The sequence below is a fragment of the Protomyctophum parallelum genome (assembly GCF_964188405.1).
Source record: "Protomyctophum parallelum genome assembly, chromosome: 23".
NCBI lineage: Eukaryota > Metazoa > Chordata > Actinopteri > Myctophiformes > Myctophidae > Protomyctophum > Protomyctophum parallelum.
Window position 1 is genome coordinate 15,895,354 of NC_139715.1, and position 19,889 is coordinate 15,915,242.

Below are 19,889 nucleotides of genomic sequence, written 5' to 3' on the forward strand. Positions count from 1 at the left end.
GTTCTCAGCCTCTTCTCAGAGAAACTTTACCAACAAACAATCACAAGTAGTAGGTCGGGAGTGGCTTATTTATTTTATTTTTTATAGTTTTTTATTGGGGACAGCCAAACAACGTACACCCCCCCCCCCCCCAACGAAACAATGACAAACAGGACAAAAGCAAATAAAAATAAAAAATAGGTCACATCATGGGTCACAGTCAGAGAGAGGCACTGAGAGAGACACTGTCTGTTAATTCTGAAATCCACAGTCCGCTATATTTGGGTCACACCGAGCAGTCTAATCCAGGGAGGTACGAATATTGAAGTATTCTATAAAGGGTCTTAGTGTCTTCGACGGTTCCTCTGAGAGAGAATTTTATTTTTTCTTAGCTTAAGAAGTACATCACATTGAGCCAGATTGAGTGAGAGGGTGGGTTTGGCGACTTCTAAGATAGTAATATTCTTCTTCTAGCTAGCAGTGTTGCAAAGGTAATAATCTCTAACTTCTGATTTGTGTACTGTAAGGGGTTTGACGGTGTGCCGAATATAGCAATCAATAGACAGGGTTGTGGGGGGGGGGGGATTTATCTGTGATATGAGTCCACTGAATAAAAAATGAATCTACTGTAGAGAGGATATGGTCAAACCCTGAGGTCACCTGATCGAGTGACAGAATGTGGTGGGGGGAAGCAGTTCCATTGATCTGTGTGCGTGCGTGTGTGTGTGTGTGTGTGTGTGTGTGTGTGTGTGTGTGTGTGTGTGTGTGTGTGTGTGTGTGTGTGTGTGTGTGTGTGTGTGTGTGCCTGTGTGCGCGTGTGTGTGTGTGTGTGTGTGTGCGTGCGTGTGTGCACATGTGGGGGTTGATGTTCTCATTTTTATACAGCCTCTCGTTCTCCTCATGACTGGATGATGAGTATCATAAAATATGAATGGGTTATATTTACTTAACACTCATAATCTCAATGATCAGTTACAGTAATATGACAGGCTTTTGCCTCTTCCGTTCTTTTCTTTTGACTGAGAGCATTTTCTACAGTGTTTCTATATACTATGAAGTAGGGATGCACCGAAATTGAAATTCTTGGCCGAAACCGAATACCGAATATAGGAAACAGTTGGCCGAAAACCGAATACCGAATATCCGAATATGATTAATATTATACATCTTTTTTCCTACCATTGCTGTCATGGCCGTACCTTAAAGCTACCTGATTTATTTAAAATAAATGATTATGGCAAAACTTAACTTCAAAAATAATCACTATTATGGGTCCATAAAACATTTATTCAGCTCTTTTGAATGCATTAATTGCATACACTATTCGGTAAGGCTGTACCCTAGCCCTTATTTTAGGACTCGAACTTCGGCAGGAATTTCCGAGTGAACATTCGGACCATTTGTTTTTAATTAATTAAAAAATAACCGTCTGGATCAGAGCGCACAGCGCGTCTCCCCCGCTCTTCTCTCGTCCCTTCCAACACACACACACACACACACACACACACACACACACACACACACACACACACACACACACACACACACACACACACACACACACACACACACACACACACACACACACACACACACACACACACACACACACACACACACACACACACACACACACACACACACACACACACACACTTTTCTAATTAATTAAAAAAATAACCATTGAGATATCAGCGCGTCTCCCCCGCTCTTTATAAATCTCTCTCGTCTCTCACAACACACACACACACACCACGAAAACAGCTGATCTGCGCGTTGCTCGTTAGCTGTTCCTCGTTAATTTGTTCCACCTGTGTATGAATGCGGCTTCAGAAGAAGTGGGCACAGGGAAAAAGCAGATCCTCCGTGACAGTTTTGCTTAACAATGATCAGAGTTCACTCCTTTTGTGATGCTATCATGCTAGAGAGCATATGCTAATATATTATGGCTGCTACTGGTAAGAACAGTTCCCCCTATCAGCGATCATGCTGGCGTGTGTGTGTGTGTGTGTGTGTGTGTGTGTGTGTGTGTGTGTGAGAGAGAGAGAGAGAGAGATGCGTCAGTCTCCAATCACCACAGCAGAACAAGGAGAGATTTCTTTAAAAAATCATAACTTCTGACAGGAATGCACTAGAAACTTACTTTTTTTTACACGTTCACATCGCATTCTCGCCGAGATATATTTTCAAGTTAATAAAAAAGGAAAATAAAATAAAAAATAATTAATAAATATATATATTTTTTAATTAAAATTAAATTAAAAAAACGAATGGTTCAAGCCCATTAATTAAGATTCGAGTGCCAACCCTAACGAGCGAACATTCGAACCTTGAATGTTTGGGGACAGCCTTACTATTCGGTGATATATTTTCTGCCTATTCGGGCCGAAACCGAACATTTTCTGCGGCTGAATATTCGGGGCATCACTAGTTAAAATAGTATGTTTATACAGAGTAAGTACAGAATAAATAATCTCTCAATCACCTGGTAATGACTGTGACACAGTCCTGTATCTGAAAGGTCAGAAATGCAGTCCTTGCAACCACAATGTTTCCAGCCAGACAGGTCTAGTCCAGAATGCCACTTAAGCACTATAAATACTTTGTTGTACAACAAATAGCAAAGATTGTTGACCTACAAGCTTGTAGATGTTTGGAAAATTTGAAAGATTTAAAAAGCTTTTGCCTATAATGCCATGTTGAAAGTGGTTATCACTTAACATACCTACACCCGCTGAATATCTGTTGTATCGCTGTTTATCGCTGTTTTAGTATCCTCACTTAACCCATTAACCTGAGTTTGATTCTACAAATGTTATATTATGGTTATGGCAAAACTTAACTTAAATAATAATCACTATTATGGATCCATAAAACATTTATTCAGCTCTTTGAATGCATTAATTGCATACACTATTCGGTGATATATTTTCTGCCTATTTGGGCCGAAACCGAATAGGCCGAAAATGCATATTTAGCCATTTTCTGCCGAATATTTTCTGCGGCCGAATATTCGGTGCATCACTACTATGAAGTTTGTTTTCAGACGTGGAACCACTTCTGAGTTGATGTCTGTAACTCGTTAGAGGCTGTACACATATCGGGTTGTCAAAAACATGCATTTGTCCCTTTTTTGCAGGCACAAAGACAGTATATCAATAAGAAGAGTTCTGGAACCCACTAGTCATCATCAAATTGCTTTAGTAGGTTAAACTAACAGTAGAAGATATGTCAATTGGGTTTCATGGGTCATTAGGTCACACAAACACCTCACATAAACACAGACACAAAAATCGGATTTTCAACCATTTGTGTTCAATTGGATTGAGCATTTGACATCTCTTCTTTTATGACTAAAGCATGAAACTTTCTACAGTGTTTCTATATACTATGAAGTTTGTTTTCAGACGTGGTACCACTTCTGAGTTGATGTCTGTAACTCGTTACATGCTGTACACATATCGGGTTGTCAAAAACATGCATTTTTCCCTTTTTTGCAGGCACAAAGACAGTATATCAATAAGAAGAGTTCTGGAACCCACTAGTCATCATCAAATTGCTTTAGTAGGTTAAACTAACAGTAGAAGATATGTCAATTGGGTTTCATGGGTCATTAGGTCACACAAACACCTCACCTAAACACAGACACAAAAATCGGATTTTCAACCATTTGTGTTCAATTGGATTGAGCATTTGACATCTCTTCTTAACATATCCTATTTGCAGTAAAGAGTGTCTACCATGCAATGACATTATTAGAGAGGCCTAACAGTCTCCTGAGCATGAACAAAGGGCAGACTTTTAAACAAAAAAAACTTACGTACATGAGGCTTCAACAAAACAGTTGGACTTCAATGTTAGACAAGCTGCTTTGGAAACGGAAGACACTGAGTTACTAGGCAAACTTGCACCTGGGGACATGATAGCCCTCGAGGCAAAGTATCATCGAAACTGCCTCCGGATGCTCTACAACAAATCAAGACAGGCTCATTCAAAGGATGGACATGAGGAAGAGACTCAGGTGCATGGTATTGCTTTCGCAGAGTTATTGGCCTTTATGGAGGAAAGTATAAGGTGATGACTGCGCCCCAGTATTCAAACTGGCAAACCTGGGTAAACTGTACCAAGAACGACTTAAACAGCTCGGTGCTACAGTAGATTATCGTGTCCACACAACCAGACTGAAGAACCGGCTTATGTCTCAGTTACCGGATTTAACGGCTTGTACACTATTAACATTTCAGGATGATATCGGAGATGCTCTCAAGAAGGCCTGTGATCACTACCGTGATGCCATGCATTTAGTGAGAGCAGCACAAGTGGTACGGAGAGAGATGTTTTCCAAGAAGTTAAACTTTGATGGCTCATTCCATCCTAACTGTCAGAAGGAGTCTGTACCTACATCTCTTTTGGCCTTGGTGAACATGATCCTGGATGGGGCCAACATCAAACACCAGACTCAGCTTCTGAAAAAAGGAACTTCTACCGCTGCTCTTTCAATCTCACAGCTGTTGGTTTTCAACAGTGTCAAACATACACGAGCAGAAAAGTCATCAGGTACAGTACGTCACAACCGTAACCGTGAAACTCCACTTCCTCTGTATGTGGCAATGAAAGTCCATGCTGTCACACACAATAGAGGGCTAATTGACACTCTCTTCAGTCTGGGTATGTGTGTGGCATATGATCGCCTGCTGCAGGTGTCAGCTGACATTGCCAATGGAGTCTGCCAGCGTTTCATGGCAGAAGATGTTGTGTGCCCGCAAGAAATGCGCAATGGACTCTTCACAACAGCTGCGGAGGACAATATTGACCACAATCCGAGCTCTGGAACAGCAAAGGACTCCTTTCATGGCACTGGGATCTCCTTGATGCAGCACCCTACACATGAAAGTGTAGGCTCTGACCGTGGTGTGCTTGTGATTAACCAGTCCACTCTATCCACTAGGTCATTCATGCCACTGCCACAAGCCTACACCAATGTGCCACCAGTTGCTCGGAGACAAACCATCGGAGACAAAGTCTTGATAGCAAGAACAAGAGAAGAAGAAGATGGGTGGTTGAGAACTGTGAAGGCAGCCTTGGATGATCCAGAAACCAACCAGGCAACCTGGGTGTCATGGTCTGCCTATCATGCTCACATCCAGCAGACAGTAATCCCCCCTGCAGCCATCAATGCACTATTGCCTTTATTCCTGGACAACGTACACTCTGCTGCCATGATAAGACATTCAATGGACCTCATCAGAGCAGCACACGCAATAACCCTCTATTGCGTGTGACAGCATGGACTTTCATTGCCACATACAGAGGAAGTGGAGTTTCACGGTTATGAAACGCTGGCAGACTCCATTGGCAATGTCAGCTGACACCTGCAGCAGGCGATCATATGCCACACACATACCCAGACTGAAGAGAGTGTCAATTAGCCCTCTATTGCGTGTGACAGCATGGACTTTCATTGCCACATACAGAGGAAGTGGAGTTTCACGGTTACGGTTGTGACGTACTGTACCTGATGACTTTTCTGCTCGTGTATGTTTGACACTGAAAACCAACAGCTGTGAGATTGAAAGAGCAGCGGTAGAAGTTCCTTTTTCCAGACGCTGAGTCTGGTGTTTGATGTTGGCCCCATCCAGGATCATGTTCACCAAGGCCAAAAGAGACTTCCGCCGTCGCTGCAGTTTGGTTTGATTGTATCTTACTCGACAGGACTTGTGCCACTGTGCACTGTTGGTCATCAATGTGGCTTCTATGCCATTCCCTTCATCCAGCCTAGCCCTTCTGATTGGGGCTGGGTGAAAGAAGAATTGGGATGGCAGCCACTGTGGTCCACCCTTCCAGAAGCCTCACAGAGCTGCTATGAACTGATACATTGTGGTTGCAAGAAAGGGTGCACGAAGCGATGCAAGTGCAAAAGGTCTGCCCTCAAGTGTACTGCCCTTTGTTCATGCTCAGGAGACTGTTAGGCCTCTCTAATAATGTCATTGCATGGTAGACACTCTTTACTGCAAATAGGATATGTTAAGAAGAGATGTCAAATGCTCAATCCAATTGAACACAAATGGTTGAAAATCCGATTTTTGTGTCTGTGTTTATGTGAGGTGTTTGTGTGACCTAATGACCCATGAAACCCAATTGACATATCTTCTACTGTTAATTTAACCTATTAAAGCAATTTGATGATGACTAGTGGGTTCCAGAACTCTTCTTATTGATATACTGTCTTTGTGCCTGCAAAAAAGGGAAAAATGCATGTTTTTGACAACCCGATATGTGTACAGCCTCTAACGAGTTACAGACATCAACTCAGAAGTGGTTCCACGTCTGAAAACAAACTTCATAGTATATAGAAACACTGTAGAAAGTTTCATGCTTTAGTCATAAAAGAAGAGATGTCAAATGCTCAATCCAATTGAACACAAATGGTTGAAAATCCGATTTCTGTGTCTGTGTTTATGTGAGGTGTTTGTGTGACCTAATGACCCATGAAACCCAATTGACATATTTTCTACTGTTAATTTAACCTATTAAAGCAATTTGATGATGACTAGTGGGTTCCAGAACTCTTCTTATTGATATACTGTCTTTGTGCCTGCAAAAAAGGGAAAAATGCATGTTTTTGACAACCCGATATGTGTACAGCCTCTAACGAGTTACAGACATCAACTCAGAAGTGGTTCCACGTCTGAAAACAAACTTCATAGTATATAGAAACACTGTAGAAAGTTTCATGCTTTAGTCATAAAATGCACAATACCTTCCATTATGATGAGCTTAACTGCCGCACTATATATGCTTTTTTCCCCCAAAACTTTGGAACAAATATAGCACATAACGGTACACTTGACTACACCCCACAGCTTGAACCCTGTAATGGAAATGTTATACAATTCATATTCCCTGTTTCATTATAAATTCTTTATCAATTAATCGTTAATTTTTATGACTCTGTTCTGTTCTGAGTAGCTCACATTGTTATGAGATGTCTGAGTGGAGTATCCTAGTAAAGCAAGATAAGATGTCACCAGAATATTAAGTAAGAATGAGAGAACTGCTTTGCCAAGAAACGTCTGTTGGATTCTATTTGAATCCAGGTAGGTAGATTCATTGTGTTGTGAGTTTAGGACATGTATGTGAGCAGGAGATATGAATGATGCATCGATTCTTGTATTATATTGTCAGCGTGTCCTAAGAAATATCATAACAATATGCATTCTGAAATCTCTAGGCCTACAGTATTTATTAAGCTTCACCAACTTCCAGATACGTGTCAGATTCCAGTTGTCTTTCAAGGCAACCAGACCTTTTGTATATACTTTATTTAATAATAATTTTCCGTCATCTGCCTGGACGGGAAAGCACTTTGGAGATACACTCTTTCCTTTCTTCTCATGTGATAGCATGGTCTGTGTCACCTATATAGATGATTTCTCCCACGTACAACCCTTGCCTTTGCTAAGAGATGACTGATATGTGAGGATGCAGTAAGCTGCACACCGCTGATAAGCACAGTAAAGGCTCACAGACTCACTTCTAATCTCAACATGCTTTCATTCCTACTGTGTGTGTGTGTGTGTGTGTGTGTGTGTGTGTGTGTGTGTGTGTGTGTGTGTGTGTGTGTGTGTGTGTGTGTGTGTGTGTGTGTGTGCGTGCGTGTGCGTGTGCATGTGCGTGTGCATGTGCGCACATGCTCGTGTGTTTGACTGGCTGTGTCCTACAGTATATCGCCTGACCTTGACAGTACCTTGACAGACCCAATTTAAACACTTTAAACCATATATGGTTGACCGGAATCCCGTCAGGGTTCTGTATTAGTCAAAGTGTGTGTTTTCTGTTATGATGGCGAAACATTTCAAAAAAATCGCTGATCGACAAGCTCACATAGAGTTGCGCTGCAATGTGTTATGAGCTTGATACAGATGCTGGGGTTGAAGTGGTTAAACGTCCATAATAGTGCTCTGACCTGTTTAACACGTTTAACGCCCGGGGGTATTTAGGACCATTAAATCAGAGCGCCCAGCGATTTGCAGCAACGGAGCACATTTAACAACGCACCAGGCGCTATCCCGGATGTAGCTGAAGTAGCTAGATGTAGCCAAAACACCCCCGAGGCGATCGACAACAACAGGAGGTATGATTAATTCTAACGCGACTAGTGACGGGACCGCGACAATTGAATGTTGCCCAACAGACGCTCCCAGCCTGTGGAGCTATGCGATCGGTTTTGATATCAATCTCTGTCCTTTTATTAATCTCCGTCCTGTGGGTCGAGCATTACTATTTGATAGGACGGAGAACTCCGTTCATGCCACTCGGGGTGTTAACCTTTGGACGGTTCTCATAGTGTACTTGATGTGATTTTCCAAAGCATGACTTCAAAATGACTTGAAAACTGTGCAATGCACATGTTAAGGCAACATTGAGCCATGAAGTGAAAAGCAATTGTCCATTGTCACAATGTATTGTCATGATCAGTATAATCTTTATAATAATAAAGAGGTAGTGTCGTGACTTTCCCCCCCCTAAAACATCAGGTACAATGATTATAGTAGAGGAAAGATTTGTTTTCAAAAAAGTGTACAGAAAGTGTTAAAAGTATGTTTTTATGTGGCCACACCCATACAATCCACAGCACTCCATCTTTAATTAGAGGATCAAAGAGACTATTATCGTTGTTCTTTTGTGATAGAGTGCAGACAGGACTAACCCATAACAAGTGTCCTGTATGTGGAAATGAATATCTTCTGATGTCAAATTGTCTAAACGGTTCCATGTGGAACCATGCTCTTTACATATTTTTAACACAAGTGCATGGTTACAAGTGTAACCTGATTGGTGAGTCTACACTCTACATACTCACTCCCCTCTCTGGAAACGGGATAATTGGACTGATGAACAATTATGTTAATGACACCTCCACCCTGATGCTCCATCACCAACTGAAGGATCCCTAGGAGACACCATTGAGCTTTGACCCCCTCTGCCCCCATCACCCCACCATCTAGATGGGGGGGGGTCATAACACAGAGAGCATGCCAAATTCAACCCCCAACAGTTATGGCAAAGTGTCCTGGAGCCAAAAATATAGATTTGTATTAATACAAAACTTGCTTGATCACAAAAATGATCTTTAAAACATTGATTTTCTTTTTTTTGTTGTGTTATAAAGCCTTTTATTATGTGTACTGTGTAAGTGTCCAGAATCCAGAAAATGGCCTTCAGCAGCCGATGATAATGTGCCATATTGAACATGGTGTACACAGCCTACTCACTCTCTGCATCCACAGTGCGTAGCAAAGACATGTATTCTCGATCTGGCACAATTTGCAAGGTTAAACAAACAAGGTTTCATTCAGCAAATTTCCAAGACATTCGCTTCCAATTCAGAATGAGTCACACATGCATGACAACATCGACAAGTCCGTTTTTCCCGTTATTACTGCTTGGACAATAAGGGCAAGGTACAGTAGGATGTTGAATACAGAGTTATTGTAGCAGAGAATGAGAGAGGGATCGACCTCTCTCTCTCTCTCTCTCTCTCTCTCTCTCCTTTGTTCACCTCATTTTCCATTAAATTAACTATGTAGATTTACATGCATGCGCGTGTGCAAATGACACAAAGCAAAAAAGACATGCACGCAGCACGCACATGATGTAATGCCCCAGACAAGACATGCGGCCACAACAACTCTGCTAATCGGGCTCAGCTCTCTTGGCACAGTAGGTGTGGGAGACGGCGGTTTGATCCCAGCTCAGGTCTGAATCACTATGCAGTATGCACATTCAAGCTGACTGATGCAGGCTGGATTGTGGATTATCTGAGATCCAGATTTGTGGAGTGTGGACCATAAGCCTGGATTCATCATGGGCACCACACAGCCAGGGGCTGTGGCTGCCAATACAGCAAAAAATAAAAAGAACATTGAATGTATTATAAATGAGAGAGGCGCTTTACAGAGATTGTGCATTACATTCACCCATTCACACACACCGATGCCGGCGGAAACCATGTGCAAGGCACCTGCAACCTGCTCATCGGGAGCAATTAGGGGTTCAGTGTCTTGCTCAAGGACACTTCAACACTAACTCTGGGGGAGCCCGGGTTCACTTCAACCTTGAGGTTCCCATCCAGTCACTCTATACCTGAGCCACTTCCGCCCCTACTATAAGTGAATGATATGTACTAATGTCATGCCTGCAGTTACTGTATATGGGCTTGGGACAAGAAAAGAAAACAGAGGAGTACGTGGGAGAGCAGAGAGGAGATCTGAACTGGAGAACAGATCGAAGAGACAACTCAACAGGACAAAACATTTGGTTGATGGCTGGGTCAAAGCCAGGACGTGGACTCAGCTGTGGTGGGTCTGTATTACAGAGACAAAAGCTGGAAACCCTGCGCCTGTAATGTATTGTGCCTTTCGGGCTTCCGTAGGCACTGTCTAGTTTGTCCCTCATGTGTCACCGTACCTGTCAGTGTTCAGTTCCGTTGCCCGCGCTGAATAATAAACAACTCAAGTCTCATAGCTCTTTGATCTCTGTGATTACACATACTATATAAGTATCTTACATGGTGTCAGAAACGAGACAAGAACAACCCGCGCAACTATGGCTTCCACAGCATTTGAACACCCCAAGATTGACTGGGAAGCAGCCGATTTGTATCAAGAATTTGAGAGATTCCGCAGCAACGTTGATTTCGTTTTCGACGGCCCCCTGTCAGAGCTGGCAGCTAAACAGCGTGCGGGCTGGCTCGGAACGTGGATCGGCGAGCAAGGCAGAGAAATCTACAGGACGTTGAACTGGGGCGACGGTGAGAAACAGGATCCGGTCAAAGTTTTGGATAAGTTTGCCATCTACATAAGACCAAGAAAGAATAAGAGAATAGCAAGGCATCGATTCAAGCAGAGGAAACAAAGTGCTGCAGAGGGCTTTGACCACTTTGTGAAGGATTTGAAGCTGCTGCTGATGGACTGTGAGTATGCAGACTCAGATGACATGCTTATTGATGCAATAATAGCTGGAGTGAGAGAAAAACGTGTCCAGGAAAGACTGCTAGATAAAGGTGAGGACCTGACACTGGCCAAAGCCATAGAGATTCCCCAGCAGTTTGAAATGTCACAAAAGCAAATGATGATTGTCAGGGAGGAGGATGCACAAGTGTCAACAGTGTCCACCAAATCAAAGTCCACAGTCTACAATAAAAAGCCACAGGGCTATGTACAGTCGAGACCCTTTCAGCAGCAGAGACAGACAGCAGGAAATCAAGCCATATGCCCAAAATGTGGGAAACACCCCCAACATCAGTGGAACCAGGGAAAATGTCCAGCACAGGGCTCCACATGTTCATTCTGTCACAAATCAAACCACTGGGCAGCAGTGTGTCGCAGCCGTGGCATGAGCTCAGTGAGTGTGGAGTCAGCTGAAGAGGACCCACCGGATGAAGAGGTACTGGATATAAGCCTGACACAGGAGGAGGCTCCAGTAGCCATAGTGGCAGATGACAAGTGGGTGGTAAACATATGTGTTCTGTCTCAGGAGGTGCAGTTTAGAATTGACACCGGTGCGAAGTGCAACACACTGACTCTAAACAGTTACCAGCTACTAGAGCACCGAGGAGAGCTAAAACGCTCCAACAGAATACTGCGCTCCTATTCAAACCACAGGCTGAGACCAGTTGCTGAAGTTGATTTTCCACTCAAATACAAGGACCGTGAAGTCATTGCAGAGCTGGAGATAATGGACATTGCTCAAGAGAATGTGCTCAGTGGTGCTACAGCTGAGGCTTTAGGCCTAATTATTCGACTGAACTCCCTGCAGGAGGGTGCGAAAATTAACAAGGTGAGCACAGCCAATGACACCACACTGACACAAAATGTGCCCATGGGCCTGCGTGATTTTCCAGAGTTGACACGCACTACGGGGACCTTGCCCGGCAAATACACAATAAAAATTGATCCGGATGCAAAGGGCGTTGTGCATCCAGTACGCAGACAACCTGCGGCGCTCAGGGAAAAGATAAGAGATAAACTGGCTGAGATGGTGAGAGATGGTCACATCACAAAGGTGGACCAGCCCAGTCAGTTCTATGGTGGTCGTCACACGCAAGGACAAGATAAGAATCTGCATTGATCCAAGTGACCTGAACAAAGCAATCAAACGAGAGCACCACCCAATGCGCACCGTAGAAGAGGTGATTTCCACCATACCGGGTGCAAAAGTATTCTCAGTCTTGGATGCTAAATCTGGGTTCCTCCAGATAGAGCTGGATGAAGCATCATCTTTTCTCACAACCTTCAACACTCCTATAGGGAGGTTCAGATGGCTGAGACTGCCCTTCGGGATCAAATGCGCACCTGAAATATTCCAGCGCATCATGGACCAGATGCTGGAAGGAATTGATGGAGCCACAGGTGTCATGGACGACATCTTGATTGCCGCACCCACAGTGAATGAGCACGACGCAATACTCCGCAAAGTGGTCGAGAGAGCCACGAGCTACAATCTGAGACTTAATTTTGACAAGTGTCATGTTCGTCAGTCAGCAGTGCCATATGTGGGTCACCTAATCACAGCGGATGGTCTGAAGCCAGACCCTGTGAAAACTGAAGCAGTACGGTGCATGCCACCGCCAACGGACAAGGACGGTGTCCGTCGTTTCCTGGGTTTCGTAACGTACCTGTCAAAATTCATCCCGAACCTAAGTGAGGTAGACGCTCCACTGCGTCAGCTACTGAAGAGCGACGTCGAGTTCAGATGGCAGCCAGCGCAACAGCAAGCGTTCGACATGTTGAAACAGCTATGCACGCACCCTCCGGTGCTGAAGTATTATGACACAGCCAAGCCTGTAGAGATATACAGCGACACTAGCAGCTTTGGACTGGGAGCAGTGTTACTGCAGGACAATCAGCCTGTTGCCTTCTCATCCAGATCGCTGACTGATGCAGAGACGCGCTATGCGCAAATTGAGAAGGAAATGCTCTCCATTGTTCATGCCTGCATTAAGTTTCATCATTACATATTTGGGAAACACGTCACCGTATACAATGACCACAAGCCACTGGAGGATATTTACAAGAAGCCGCTGCTGTCTACTCCCATGCGCATCCAGAGAATGCGCCTGCGGCTTCAGTGGTATGACATCACGGTCATGTACAGAAGAGGGAAGGACATGGAGCTGCCTGACACCTTGTCCAGAGCACAGCTGAAGGATAGCACACCAGAGGCAGGTAGCCTAGAGTGTGTCTCCATGCTCAACTTCGTGTCAGTGAGTGAGCAAAAATATACAGAACTGCAAGAATGCTCGAAAGAGGAGCTCAGCCTTCTCCAGCAGACAATTCAGCAAGGCTGGCCAGACAGCCGAAGAGAGGTGCCCATTCCAGTTATACCGTACTGGGACTCAAGGAGCCAACTAGCTGTGTCTGATGGCATTGTGTACAAGGGCATGCGTATTGTGGTGCCTCCCACAATGCAAGCCAACATGTTGAGGCTCATACATCAGTCTCATCTAGGTGTGGTGAAGAGCAAGCAGCGAGCTCGTGAAGTGCTATACTGGCCAGGCATGAGTGCCGAAATAGAGAATATGGTCAGAAATTGCTCCAAGTGTGCCGAGATCCAAAACAGGCTTCCCAGAGAGCCGCTCAAACCGACAGAAACACCAGAGCTACCATTCGAGGAGGTGGCCTCAGACCTGTTCGAGTTTGAAGACAGACACTACATACTGTTGGTGGATTACTACTCGAAATACATCGAAGTAGATGAACTAAAAGACATGCGCAGCAGAACTGCAATTGGGGCTCTGAAGGCTCAGTTTGCCAGGCACGGAATTGCATCCATTCTCCGGACAGATGGCGGGCCTCAATATTCGTCAGAGGAATTCAAAGAGTTCTGCAAGAGTTATGGCATACTGCACAAAACGTCATCACCACACACGCCGCACTCTAATGGTGAAGCAGAGCGTGCAGTGCAGACAGTCAAGAGACTATGGAGTAAAGCGCCAGACAAGCACCTTGCACTACTGGATTACAGAACGACTCCACTGGAGTCAGTAGGCCTGTCGCCAGCTCAACTGCTCATGGGCAGAAGGCCTCGCAACAACCTGCCTGCTGCTCGTGCACTACTCACGCCTATGGCCTATGACACCCTGAAAGTCAAGCGCCTGCTCGACAAGACCAAGGACGCACAGAAGTTCTACTATGACCGCAAGAGAGCGGCTAACCTTCGCACTTCCCTACAGCCTGGAGACGAGGTCCGACTGGCACCGTATCCTGGACACCGCAGATGGACCCCTGGAGTCGTACTTCAACCACACAGCGCTCCGCATTCTTATGTTGTTGAGAGTGGAGGCAGGCTGTTCCGCCGAAACAGTCAACACATTTGCACCAGCACTCCGGCCGCCAACACGTCACGACATGAGACATTCAACGTGCCGTGGACCGGACTACCTGATCTGGCACCGCCGACACGACCTCTAGACCTTCCAGAACCGCACCCTTCCCCACGTGGGGAGCCGCCGAGATCGCCCCGCCATTCGCTACGTGGTGAGCCACCGAGATCTGTGCAAGCCCAGCCAGGCCAACCAGGTGAACTGTATAGAACCAGACGGGGCAGAATTGTGAAACCCCCTGATAGGCTGGACTTGTAATTTGATAAATACTGAAGTTAATTTACCAGTCAGGGACAGGCATGGTAAAGATGCCTGCTGGAAGTGATGTACTAGTGACCTCTCCTTCCGAGTCAGTATTGTAACTTCAGTTGATTCTCAGACATTGGGTTATGTTGTTTATACACTGTACAATACAATTGTTCTATTTGCACTAATAGCTTTCTTTGCTGAAGAAGGGAGATGTAATGTATTGTGCCTTTCGGGCTTCCGTAGGCACTGTCTAGTTTGTCCCTCATGTGTCACCGTACCTGTCAGTGTTCAGTTCCGTTGCCCGCGCTGAATAATAAACAACTCAAGTCTCATAGCTCTTTGATCTCTGTGATTACACATACTATATAAGTATCTTACAGCGCCTGCACCAGGATTCAACTCCAGCTGGGTTTAAGCGGTGGTGGGCTCAGTCGGGGAATGTCACGGGGTAAAGCAGCGAAGTGTGGCTACATCTGGTGAGCAGGACTGTCCCTTGGCAACATGCTCAGACATGTACTGAGTGAATCACCATTTGGCCTCTGGCCAACAAGGCCATGCCAGCAGCCAGATGGCACAGAGAGCAGCGGCCTGGAAGGTCAGCGGTCTGCGCCAGCCCACACTGAGGACCAGACATATGGCAGACCAGGAGAGGAGAGGAGAGGAGAGGAGAGGAGAGCAGAGGAGAGGAGAGGAGAGGAGAGGAGAGGAGAGGAGAGGAGAGGAGAGGAGAGGAGAGGAGAGGAGAGGAGAGGAGTTGGGCCACAGTTAACAGAGTGTGAACATGCTCACAGCCAAGTAGCTGAGCCATAGAGTGTGAACAACGGTGGGGGTTGAAACCTGGCCTGACTTCCACACACTGCTGTGGTCTCTCTCTCTCGCTCTCTCTCTCTCTCTCTCTCTCTCTCTCTCTCTCTCTCTCTCTCTCTCTCTCTCTATCTCTCTCTCTCTCCCTCTCTATCTCTCTTGCTCTTTCAGACATAATCAGACCATCATCATCCAACTTGCAAAACGTACAACTAGGGATGTCCCGATCACGTTTTTTTGCACCACTCAGTTCACACGGGTGTGATTTTTTCTTTCTATGAAAGCATGGAATCATAGCAAAATTATGTATTGGTTAATCACAGTGGATACAGCTTATAGAACTGAAGTCAAGTTAAGTATCTCTCTCATTCAGAGAGAGTACTACAGACACCTATGCCATCATGCATAGCATTTCCTTTGTTTTCATCATAGGTGTCTTACGACTAGTCTTTGTTTGATGATCTCTGACCTGGCCCAGAAGGAAAACAACTAGCAGCTTGACATACAAGTACATCCCCAAGCCATGGCACAAGTACAGTATAATGTCATATGGACTCACCCCAATCCAACTGAGTTGATGCTGAATGTCAACCAGAGGGGCACTGGGTTTTGGGACCCATTTTTATAGACTTTGGTATTTATTACCCATCCAGGGAATTGAATCCCGACCTCCCGATCTCTGGGAGGACACTGTAACTGTAACTTAACATTCTGTTCTATTCTGTTCTACATTCTATATTTATGTGGATGAGGGAGACACACATGGGCCACTTGTGGGTCCCAAACCACTGGTTGAGAAACACTACCAAGTACCAAGCACTTGTGTAAATCTGATCGGAATGTCACCATAACGCACGCACGCACGAAATACAGTAGTTTGTTTATTTATTTAAATGGCAGTTCTTAGGATTGATCAAAATATCTCAATATCCAACTGTAGCCAGATTTCTTCATTCATGCTCCGATGTCTTGATTGTTTCAGCTGCTGAAATTAATCTACTTCATTCACATAGCATCAGTTACTTTTGTCACAGTCCAGATTGCTTTCATTCATTACACGCAGCAGCTTGTGTGTCTGTCTCAAAACAGCAGGGAACGTAATTTTTCTCACGCTTTTTTTCCTTCTCAAGATTTGTTCCCTTTTCATGCCAAGCAGCAGTAGCACCACAACATGAGTTTTTCCTGTAAAAACAGCCATTGTTTCAGATTCAGCCTGTCTCTATTTTACAGCTGTGCATGACTGATTATGTAAAGGCGAGGGGATTTGGGGGAACAATGCCCCACCAGTTGAGACCTATTGATCTCCATGCTCATGGCCTGCCTCTGTCCCAGCTGGCTACGGAGGAGACGTGTGTGTGTGTGTGTGTGTGTGTGTGTGTGTGTGTGTGTGTGTGTGTGTGTGTGTGTGTGTGTGTGTGTGTGTGTGTGTGTGTGTGCGTGCGTGCGTGCGTGCGTGCGTGCGTGCGTGCGTGCGTGCGTGCGTGCGTGCGTGCGTGCGGGCTTAAATCAATGAAATGAATGTAAGAACAAAAATATAAAAGAAAGAAAGAAAGAAATAATCTCTGAGTGCTATTGATAGACAGTACTATGCAGGTTGTGAAAGAAGTTACACAATGTGGTGTGCAGTGCATGTCCTAGTATTGTGCTGATGGGCTGCAACTCCTTTCAGCAAATGGAAATGGTGATCTTCACAACACGTCCCTTTCTGATACGGTGTGAGCTTTTATATGTGCTATTTTCACTATTTTGTAATAAAAGCGAACATAAGGGTTGTCAGGTTGAAAGTGGTCGACGTCTGTGGGTGAGGTATAATCTTTCCATTATCGAGTGCTAGTTGCTTATGACGTAACTGTTCATGAAGTGGTTTTGTTTAGTAACCAAGATTGAAAAGACAGTTGTGGCCAATTCACCCTGAGATCAGATTCTAAAAATGTCTTCTACATCCTGACAGTTTTCTGAAAAAGCTATGTTTCTATGTCAGTCGATTTTTCAAAAATAGCAGACCTACAAGCTTGTAGCGCGCCACTCGGTGGAGCGCCATGGGCTTGTAGATCTGCTATTCTTCAATAGCTAAAGCACAACATAATGCTAACACCAAAAGGGGTTCCCGCCCAAAATGGGTTAGGTTGCTGCTTTCTCTCAGGCCTGAAATATAAACTTAGTTGTAAATCCAGGTATCCTCTACTAGAACTTACAGATGATATCCAGCCTTGGTATTAAAACAATTAATCAGAAATGGTCTTATCCGAGAGACAATATCACAACATGGTTATTCAAAATCGAGGAAGAAGGTTGACTATTAAAATGTTGGATTCAAGGTATTTGTCTCTGTATATTTCATGTAATGGATGGGTTATTCATGCGATAGGTAAATGGGTTATTTGTAAAACTAACACATCTGTCCAATTAGGAATTGGTATATCCTCCTAGCTATATTAACTTTTAATAGGCGTACAGCCTGGGGCCATCAACCATCATTGTAATGGGCTCGAAGACAGACATATGTGCAAGCATTTATCTTTCCTGTTACATATGTTGACAAGACTCACCAATCTCATTTTCTGCGATTGATTTCTTTCTTCTGTGCCTGTGAGGACAAAAGCTGCAAAAGTGAAGCCAGGCTTTGTATGATGTGCATGAACAGGAAAGGATGCTTGTTATGTTAGACTTTTCTTTTCATATGAAATCGGTTAGCCTTGAGCTGTGCGATTTTTTGTTATTGTCAATTGTCATCATGATAATAATATGCCCAACATTGGGACACCAGGGTTAACCAATGAACACAGCAGCTGCAAACCATTTAAAACCACGCAGCCTTGGGAGGACCCTGATGGAAATCACTGCCAGCACATCTGCAATCAATCGATTAGCTCACTTCACCCCCTGAACTTACATAACGGTTTAACATGGCTGCATAATGTTGGACATCATATGACATGGCTATGGGTGGACTAACAGGCCTTCACCCATGGGAAGTGTGGGTGGCTGGGAGAACATCAGGGTGGTGTTCAGTTAACATTTTGAACGCTTTAACGAGATTCCTTACTTATTACATTTTCTGGGTCAGCCTAAATTTCATTACACGTCTTGACCTAAATGGGTCTTCAATCAAATTCTCAATCTCAATTCAACTTGAAAGTGTAAAAATGGAACCAAATGGACCCTACCATTTGGAATTTACACCTTTAGAATTAAATTAACATTTACTGTGTAGTATTAAAAAGATCTATATAGCTCTCTTTGACAGGGTCAGTGAATGGAACATTTCAATGGACTGCAGTAAGCTGTGTATGTATGTGTATAAAAGCTAAATTACCACATGGGATGATGACTGGTTTCCTTCCAAATAGCATTAGCATTTCTGACTTCTGGCTGTATGTAGGACAGGTGTACGTGATATTCACCCATGGCACACCTGACACATTACCATCACAAATACATTAGGCGTTCAGCTCTCATGTGTACAGTATGGCCAAGTCATTGTGTGATAAATAGAGAAAACAGTTTTTCCATTCCGTCACTGACTAGCCTTAAAGAATGAGCCCTTTCCAAGGACTAGAGGCGCAGATTCAAACTAGTGCTGAAAACCGATGCCGGCTCCCTATTGGTTCACCAGCCTATAAGATGAATTTATTTTTTTACACGTTTGGAGCAAATTATTAAGCAAAGCATTATTAAGCTATTTCAAAGCAACACCCTGTTATAATGTCATGTGCATTGCACACCTCTAGAGCTGTGTGTTCCACTGACCACTGAGTGGTTAATCATATAGTATACAATACTTCATAGTTAATCTAAAGAAAATAACCTATTTACAAGATCGGAAAAGTTTAGAAAAAACATTTTTCTGTGCAAAATAAGTGTGTAATTAAGTGTTTTTTGTCAAGGTCACCTTGGCTACAGCATTACTTCTGCGTGGTTATAGCAATAGGATTGCAAACTGAAGAAAGGAAAGTAAATCCACCACAGCTGCTATTAAAGCACCATATTGTTACTTTTACAAGGACAGCTTACAGCCCACCAATAAACACAAAATACACCTCTACTTAATCAAGTTTGCATTTATTCAAAAGGGAGAATATACAAGTCAATAAATATCGTGGCAACATCATTGGGGAAAGACATTAAAAAGTGGCATCAACAATCAAAAACAATACAAATAAAAAAAGGTAATGTACACGAGGACAACACAACACATCCCAGAATTCAGATCAGGAATAAAATACAAAATACTAATAATCTCGTGTATTTGAAAGTGTTGGAGTCAAGCCTTTTAGCCAAGCATGTTTGGCCTCATAACAAAGTGCATCAATAGCTTTTATTATTAATTTACCCTCTTGCAGAACTGTCGTTGACAAATTAGAACTCTTTAATCTTAAATGCCCATGTTATTTTGAATGTACGAGCTCACCTGGCTTACTCAATTAGTGGACTATTTGGTTTCTAGGGCTAGTCAACAGAAATATTTCAA